This window comes from Hipposideros armiger, unplaced genomic scaffold (assembly GCF_001890085.2).
Source record: "Hipposideros armiger isolate ML-2016 unplaced genomic scaffold, ASM189008v1 scaffold_82, whole genome shotgun sequence".
NCBI lineage: Eukaryota > Metazoa > Chordata > Mammalia > Chiroptera > Hipposideridae > Hipposideros > Hipposideros armiger.
The window spans coordinates 1,510,442-1,519,368 of record NW_017731432.1 but is presented as its reverse complement, the minus strand read 5'-3'; the positions used below and the strand labels follow the sequence as shown (position 1 = coordinate 1,519,368).

Here is an 8,927-nt window from a genome sequence, read left to right as displayed (position 1 = left end):
AATTTTGCTACTGTTATGAATTGTAATGTAAATATCTTTTTGTTTTCCGATGGTCTTAGGTGAACCCTGTGAAAGGGTCGTTCGACCCCCAAAGGGGTCGTGACCCACAGGTTGAGAACCGCTGCTCTAGAGTATGAGGGCAGGGATTTTGTTTTTTTTAAGATTTTGTTGGGGAATTGGGGAAGGGAACAGTGTTGGGGAATTGGGGAAAGGGAACATGGTGTTTTTCTAGGACCCATCAGCTCCAAGTCAACTTGTTGTCCTTCAATCTTAGTTGTGGAGGGCGCAAGCTCAGCTCCAAGTCCAGTCGCTGCTTTCAATCTAGTTGCTGGGCAGAGTGTGAGGCGCAGCCCACCATTCATGCGAGAGTCAAACCAGCAACCTTGTTAGGAGCACGTGCTCTCACCAGCTGAGCCATCTGGCCGCACGTTAGCAGCTCAGCAGCAGCTCAGCTCGGGCACAGCTCGCTGGCCCATGTGGGAATCGAACCGGTGACCCAGTTGCTCAGAGCTCCTGCTCTTAACCAACTGCACCACCCGGCCGGCCCGAGGGCAGGGATTTTTGTCCATTTTGTTCACTGATGTAGTTACCCTCAGTCCCAGAACAGGGCCTGGACCATCTGTTAGAGAATGTGTATATTCAGGCGAGGAGGAGGCACCTGGACCCATGACAGCATCCTTCCTTGGCCCTCCCAGAGGAGGGTTCCTGCAGTTGGCACCACATCTAGGTCTTTGGGCCTCCATTTGCTCATCTGGTAATGGGGACTGGTGGTCCCTGTCCTGCCTCTCAGCGTCTTGGAGCTGACACGAGGGTACAGGTGTGACCATGCCCCAAACTTTACAGGGCTACCCAAATAAGTATCAGGTACCTGTTTGTTCAGTCAGCATCACTGAGCACCTGTTGGGTGCTAGGCCCCATGTACTAGGGGTCCACAGAGGAGTGACAGCTTGTGCCCATCAGCACAGAGGCTCTCCCAACTCTAGATATCAGGAGGTGGAAAATGCCCACTCATTGGGCAAATTTGACTCCAAATAAGGAATGTGGGACCCTCCTGAGAACCGAGAAATTCATACCTTAGCCCTCTGTATTCTTCAGGGTTCTCCAGAGAAACAGAACCAATAGGAGATAGATGATAGATGATAGATAGATAGATAGATAGATAGATAGATAGATAGATAGATAGATAGAGAGATAGATAGATAGATAGATAGATATAGATAGATTGATAGATAATGCACACATGTGTGTGCAAGAAAGAAAGAGAGAGAGTAAGGCTAAGAGACTTGTTATAAGGAATTGGCTCACGAGATTGTGGAGGCTAAGAAGTCCCAAGATCTGCAGTTGGCAAGGTGGAGACCCAAGAGAGCCGATGGTGTAGTTCCGCTCTGAGTCCAAAGAACTTAGAGCTAGGAGAACCGATGGTGTAAGCTCCAGGCCGAAAGCCAGCATGCTTGAGACTCAGAAAGAGCTGATGTTTCAGTCTGAGTCCAACGGCTGGAATAAAACCAATGTCCCAGCTCAAGCAGCCAGGCTGAGGAGTTCCCTCTTACTCTGCCTTTTTGTTCGATTCAGGGCTTCAGGGGATTGATGAAGCCCACCTACATTAGGGAGAGTGATCTGCTTTACTCAGTCTACCAATTTGATTGCTAATCTCATCTAGAAACACCCTCACAGACACACCTCAAGTTTGGCCAAATATCTGGGCGCCCCAGTTAATCTGACACATAAAATTACCCATCACACCCTCCTCCCAAACCCCAAACTGTTATTGATGCTTAATCTCCAAACCCAGACCCAGCTACCAAATCCATGTGCCCACATTCCCCTCCCCAGGTCCCCGGCTCTTCCAGCCTGCCACCCTTGGGGACATTGCCTCTGCTCCCAAGCTTCTCTGGCTCAGCCCTTTCTAAGTGGTACCCACTAGGGGCCCCAGAAAACATGCTGGGATTCTCATCCAGAGTCAGAGTGGAGTTGAGGGGTGAGTGCAGGAGGTCAGCAGGAAGGCCTGGGGGAGATAGCCCTCAGAGGGCTGGTTTTCAGGCTGGAGGGCACATGGCTGACTGTGTTAAGTGCCTGGAACTCCTGAGGAATCCATGGAGGCTTCTTCTGCACTCCCAGGCAGAGTGACAGAGACTGCCGTATTTCTCAGCCATGAGAAATACGTGAGGCATGGGAGAAAGCCTTCCAGGTGCTCGGTTTGTTGAGCACCTACTAAGTGCCAGGCATAAACTCAGAGCTCTCCCAACCAAGTGGGGGCATCAGACACAAATACTTTACTATCATGTGATAAGTGCTCTGATGATGTACACAAAGCAAATTGTAAGAACATTGAGAAGAGGGCTTTTCATTCCACTGAGGGTGGGGGTTGATCAGGAAATAATAAAAGAAGCAGGATATTTAAAGGTGTCCTTACAGGATGAGTTCACTAAATAATCAAGGAGAATTAATAAGGGAGCTGACGGGAAGGGTGCATGGGGGGATAGGAGGAGAAGGAAGGGCCTTGGTAGAAGGAACAGCATGAGCAAAGGCATAGAATATGAAAATTTGTATCGTGTTTTGGGAGCTAGTGGGTGATCCTGCTCAGGCCGGGCCCTCTTTGCGGGAGGACTCCAAGGCCAAAGGATGGAGGGTTGGCAGCCTCACCTTCTGCCCTGAGAGATCAGAAAGGCTGCATGGGGAAGAGTCTGAGCAGGGGTGGAACAAGACTGTTTCTAGATTTCTTTGTTGTTGTTAGATGGAGACTTCAAAAGGTAGCCTGCAGACCAGGCCCCAGCCCTTCCCATATTCATCTCCCCTTCCCATATCTTCTGCATCCTTTATTGCTTTTATTCACTGTTATCATAGTTTTTTTCTAAGTGTGCAGATCCCCTCTGGAACCAGACTGTCAGATGCACAGGCCCCAAAGCACTTCATTGGCTTTGCCTTGGGACTCCTTCCCGACCTCCCCCTGCTCATCCCCAACCCCTTGTCCTGACTGGCCACACAGGTGGTAGCAATCACTGTTGGATAAGTCATACAAGGGGCAAAGGTTTTAAGGCCATCCCAGAATTTCCCCCTCTTGCTTCTCCCGAAGTTTTTCCTTGTCATACCTGTCACTGTTCCCCTTGTCTTAATGTGTATTGGGTATGATTAAATTCTCATTCCCCCTTTCCCTCACTTTATGAGCTGTTGTCAAAGACTAAGTCTCATCCATCAGCATCTCCGCCAAGAGCTTGAGTGGAGGTGGGAGGCTTCCTTTATTGAGCATCTACTACATGCCAGCTTCTGTTTCTGATATTTAAATGTGCTTTCTCCTTTAATTTCATCAACTCTCATTTAATCTTCACAGTCCTACCCTGAAATGTGTTATCCTCCCCATTTTGCAGCTGTGAAAACTGAGACTCAGAGGAGTTAAGCAGCTAGTAAGTGTCAGAGCCAGGACCTGCACCCAGGCTGTTTTCATTTGAGCCTTAGAAGTTGATTCTGCCTGCTGCATGTCCCATCGGCAAGCCCCAAGCCATGTGCAGAGTAAATATTTGTTGTTATTGATGATCTTGCAGCAGTCCCTTGGCTTGGGGGAAACCTGTTCTCACAGCTGCCAGGGGACTGTGTGGCTTGACTAATCTTCTGAGTTCCTGGAACCAAAGGCCACGCCCTTCCCACCTGGGGCCCACTGGGCTCTGCGGGAGTCCCCAGAAATGCTGGTGAAAAGCCAGAATGAGGCAGACGCAGGGCTCAGGCTGAGCCAAAGCCTCAGTCTGAAGTGTTGGAAAAGAGAACGCTTTTGTCATTTGGGGAAAACTAATCAGTGGGCTTGAGGCTTACTGGCCTCTTGTACTCATAGTTGTTTACTGGGCAGCTTGGTCAGAGGAGCAGAAGTCTGTCCTTCACATGCTCTGAATACCTGTGACATGCCCAGCACTGAGTAGGACGTGCTTTTGCACAGAGCTGCAGAATAGAAAGGGGTAACAAATACATGAATAAAATGACTACACACAGTGGGACACAAGCCAGGACCACCTGTATCAAGCGCTAGAGATTCATGGAGAAAGAAGCAGCCAATGCCACCAGGGGGGCCAGGGAGGCCTTCCTGAGGAAAGTGGCCTCTGAACTGACCTGAAAGGATGAATGGCAGTCAGTCAAGCAGATACGAGTGAAGGGAACAGTACAGGGAACTGCATGTGCAAAATGCACTGGCAGGTTCAGAAACAGTGGGCGGCTCTGTATGGTGGGAGCATAGGATGAGTAGGAATGGTGCAGACAGAGGGAGGCTTGGATGGGTAAACTGAGGCTCAGTTATAAATGGCACTGATAGACAGGATAGTTGAGCTGGTCAGGGACCCACTTGAATTTGTCTTAGAGAATTTCGCCTGTGTGGAGGATGGATTGGGGAGGTAGGTGGGGAGGGGAGCCAGGGAGAAGGGATTCTGGCTTCAGGCTTGGGATGGTGGGTGCCCCCATTAGTAAAGACAAGCAACATGGGAGGAGCAGGATTCTGGGTCACGATATGGGAACAAAGTAACTATTGCTGCCATGTATTGAGCATCTGCTAGGTACTGGGTACTCTATCAAGGGCCCTATGGCAGTATCTTGTCAGATCTTCACAGCAGCCCTTTGAGATGAGGAAGCCAAGATAAGCACATCATGTAACATGCCCAAGGCCACACAGTGAGTGTGAGGCTGGGGTCTGAACCTAGGTCCATGTGGCTCCAAGGCCCACCCTGTTACCCACAGCATCGGGTTAAAGTGAGTGCCCAACTGAGTCAGAAGGCCAGAAACACAGCCCTCAGGCTGGGCAGAGAGGTTGGGGCCGAGTCCTCTGAGACCCCCTACAGGTAAGCTCTGTACACTGTGAGCTCTGTACACTGTGATCCAGGTCTGTCCCAGGAGAGAAATGGCTACCTCTGTGAGAAGTGAGGACTGAAGCTGCGTGTGTGCAACAGATCTGTCGAGAGAGCACCCATCACACACGTACACACACACCCACACGGACTGCATGCACACAAACAGTAACACAACACAAAGTGAGCCCAAGAAATCATAGTCATGGGAGACGGGGTAAAGAGGGGGATGGCCGGTGAGTAAGTACAAGATTTACAGATAAATAACCTGGAGGGCCTACAGGGCGGGTGGTTCAGTCGCCTCTGGAAAGCTCTCCCAAGAACACTGTGGCAGTCCCCAGTTTCTTAGGAACGACAGTGTGTTCCAAAACTGAATCTGTCATTTGGTTGTTAGGAGCTAGAAGCAAAAGTTCACAGAGAAACAGCCTCCTAGATGACAGATCAGATGCCAACCCTGCCCTCTGCTCTAATCGCTCCTAGCCTGTGAAGTCTCTACAGCAGGATGTTGGCTTTATTGCAGAATCAAGCCGCGCGCATGCGTGTGTGTGTGTGTGTGTGTGTGTGTGTGTGTGTGTGTGTGTGTGTGTGTGTGTGTGTGTGTGTAGCATTTCCATGGGAATAAGCATTTAGCAATTAGCCTGGGGCACCTGGACTGCGCGTGGTCTCTCTGAATTGGGGCCTCTGAAGTAGAATGAAGCCTATCTCCCCACCTGTGTGCATGCCCCCTGCCCTGCCCCAGGCCTGGCAAACAGCAGTGTAGCATTCAGCAAGCTGCGCTGGGACAACCTATTTACCTGCCAGTCTCCATCCTTGGATGGAGCTCCCAGAACACAGGTCTGTGCGTTGCATGTTCCCAGAACAGGGAAGGGGCCTGATTCATGTCTGAGGAATGAAGGAATGTGGGAAGGCCCCCAGGGTCAAGCTCTGGGACTTTCTCAAGACCTGGCCTCGTTATATGCAGGGGATGGGCTGATAGGAAGGAATTGGCACCTGGCACCACCTGCCTTCTAACCTGGGGCCCATCCAGCTACTGGGTGGAAAGGTGCCCAGGGCCCTGAGGCAGGGGTGGTAGCTCATGTGGCAGAGCCAGGCTCAGACTGTTGGCCTGGAAGCCGGCCTGCCTGCTCCCACCCTGTGTCCCTGAGCTCTGAGGCTGATATCCTGAGACCTTCTGGCTTCCAGTGACAATTGGCACAGAATTGGGTTGGGGGCTGAGTCTTAAGGTGGGGACAGGTAGCTCTGGTTGTGGGACGAGCTGGGTGAAGGCTCCCGAGCTGACACTCCTGACCTAGAGGATGGCCACAGGTGGATGGGGCCTGTGTGGCTTGAGGGGTCAAGGGCAGGATCTTTGGAGGGTTCCGAGAAATCCAGCGTGACTGTGCCTGGCACAATACAGGTGCTCGATCAATTGTAATTTTCTTCATCCCTTCCCTTCCACCTTGCTATGGCCAGTTCAGGACTGTGTGTTTGGGGGTTGAGATGGGAATGCGCCAGGCTGCCTGGATGGGGCTACGTAGGACTTTGCCAAGAGAAAGGAGAAGGAAGACAATCCAAAGCCACAGAAAGTTGGAACAAAGGATCAGTCCAAGGAACACGCCCCAGCAGGGCAGCCATCCAGGGATGGCTCCTTGGCCCAGTTTCCTGAGCATCCAGTCCGGTCTACGGGAGAGCACCACCTTCCATCCCAACCCCCAAGCCAGGCCTTCGGGAACCGCAGCCACAGCTCTGAGCTGGACCCTTCTGCCCCTCATATGGTTGGGTTGTCTTTCAATTTGTCCCACCCCCCAGGATCATTCATTCACTTAACCAACATTTGTAAACTTGTCCGTCCGGGCAGGAGAGAAGAACCAAGATGGAAAGTTCCTTGTAACTCCCAATCGAACAGAGGGAAGGTCTTTCCCAGCTGACTACAGTTTGGGTGATAGGTGTCTCTAGAGGCAGGAACCATTGAGCTGCTTGTGGCAGCACAGGAGGAAGGTGACTAAATCCACTGGGAATTTCCATGGTCACCCACTCATCCTAGGGCAGGATCAAGGCTGTCATCTGAGCCTTTGTGCAAATGACAAAAAGCCACCCCTGGGGGCATATGAATTATAACAAGACACTAACTTTCTCCTGCCTGGAGCTGCTCCCCTCCAGGTAAACAGGGCAGTCGGGGAGGGGTCGGAGCAGAGTAAAGGGCAAGGACCTGTGGGGGGGGGGGCACCCTGTCCTAGTCGCCCTAATCAAGGGAAGAACCTGTATCGAGAGCAGGCTTGATTTGGGTGTGAACACAGCAGGAAGGGTAGAGAGGGCCCAGTCAGATAGAGAAAAAGTCTGTGCAGAGACCTCATGGAGTGAAAGCTGGTGCACGGTTGTGTTGAGGGTGAGGGGGATGGGCAGAGGGCTGCAGGAGATGCAAGAGATGCAGGAGATGCAGCTGGTCAGGGGGGCCTCGCATGTCAGGTCAGGGAATGTGGTCCTTCTCTTTGGGGCTTTTTCAGAAAGGGGATGACCTACTTAGAGCTGGGACTGGGCTCTGGGAGCTGATGGAAGATGGGGGAGGATGGGTGGTGGTGATCCACAGAGCAGGCTTGGCAAGTGGCCAGCAGGTGTGCCACTGTTCACATGAGTGTGTAGCCCCCTGTCCAGCTGCAGTCATACCTCCCTTCACTCTCTGCAAGCCCTGGAGCTATGGCTTCCTCCTCCAGCACCCAGGAGTGTGGTGCCCTTTTGGAAGTCGGGGTTCCCTCCATTAAGGGCGGTGGTTAGGAGGGGTTTGTTTGGCTCTGACCTGGCTTTAGAGAGAGGGTGGAGGCTCTGCTGGAAGCTGTTGTATGGAGAAGGTGGAGAAATCTCCAGTGCCACTAGCCCTGTCCCCAGGGCCAGATGGCCTCTGGTCAGAGGAAACCCACTCCAGAGACAGGCAGGACCTTGAATTTGAAGGCATCACTTTGAAGCCAGAGGAAGCCTGGGGCCTCCAAGAAGCTTTCTTGGAAGCCCTTCATCAGCATAGAGATCAGTCACCCTGTGGGTCCTTGACCTTTGATGACTGGGAGAGGGAGTGCCTCCTTCAAATGGCACTCTGGGCACTTAGTTTGCCTCAGTCTAGTCCTGACTTTGGCCCCAGGCCCCATAACCTCCTGAGGCTGTTCCAGGCTGGCGGAGGCCAGATCTGGAGTCAGCCAAAGCCAGGGTCAGCCCTGGTTCGGCTGAATTGGCCATGAGCAAATCACCTGACTAGTCTGAGACTCAGTGTTCAGAATCTGCAAAACACACATCCTGGTGAGGTCTGGAGGCCTTGGCCGTCCTGCTCCTCCAGGAGGCAGGCAGGTGGGGGTCTGAGTGAGGGAGGCCCAAGTGTGCCGGAGACTAGCCAGAGCATGTGTGATTCAGGTCCCAAGACCTGGGATCAGGCAGCTTCTGGTAAAGTCAGGCTTTTGGGAAGCCCCGGGTTGCCCCCCACCCCCAGGCTGGAGCCCAGGGAGGCCCGGGCCACTCCAGCCCCGCCCAGTGCTAATTAAGGCGAATTCCCGCCCTGCGAGCTGCTGCTTCCCGGAGCGATGCTGGCACTGGAGAGCAAGGCGGGGAGCGCGCACTCTGAGGACGACCATGGACACCCGCAGGGCCCGGGTACGGCCAAGGCGGGGCGTCGAGCGGCAGGGCCCCGGCGGCGGCGACCGGGGCTTCCCTGACTGCCCTCCCCGGAGGGCCCGGGAGGAAATGACAGCGCGGGAGCCGGGGCGGGCGCGGAGGGAGGGGCGGCGCCCGGAATGACACGGCCTGTCACCGAGGAGGCCGCCGCGCAGACCCTCCCCGCGGCCGCTGGGAGCAGGGGATTCCCCAGACGCAGACCCTCCAAGGGCGGCTGCCCGTCCGCCGCGCCCCGGGCAACGTGACCCCGGCGCGGGGCGACCCTAGAGCGGCCGGAGCCCAGGCCAAGCGGGCGGAGAGGCGCCCCGGGAGGGCGGGCACCGGGGTCCCTCGGGCTAGGCGACAGGAAACTCTGGGGAGTGAATGGAAAGAAGTGGGTGGTCCGGCCCCTGCGACTTCCCCTGACATCACTGCCCAAATAAGGAGCTTCCAAGCGGCCGCGGGGCGGCCCGGAGCCGCGCCCGCCGCCGGCGC

At 53.9% G+C, this 8,927-nt stretch overlaps 1 protein-coding gene across 5 annotated transcripts in view; it reads left to right on the top strand.

Annotated features, from left to right (window-relative positions):
• HIVEP3 (HIVEP zinc finger 3) overlaps positions 1-8,927 on the top strand; it is a 437,965-nt gene that overhangs the window by 302,364 nt on the left and 126,674 nt on the right. The window lies entirely within an intron of this gene.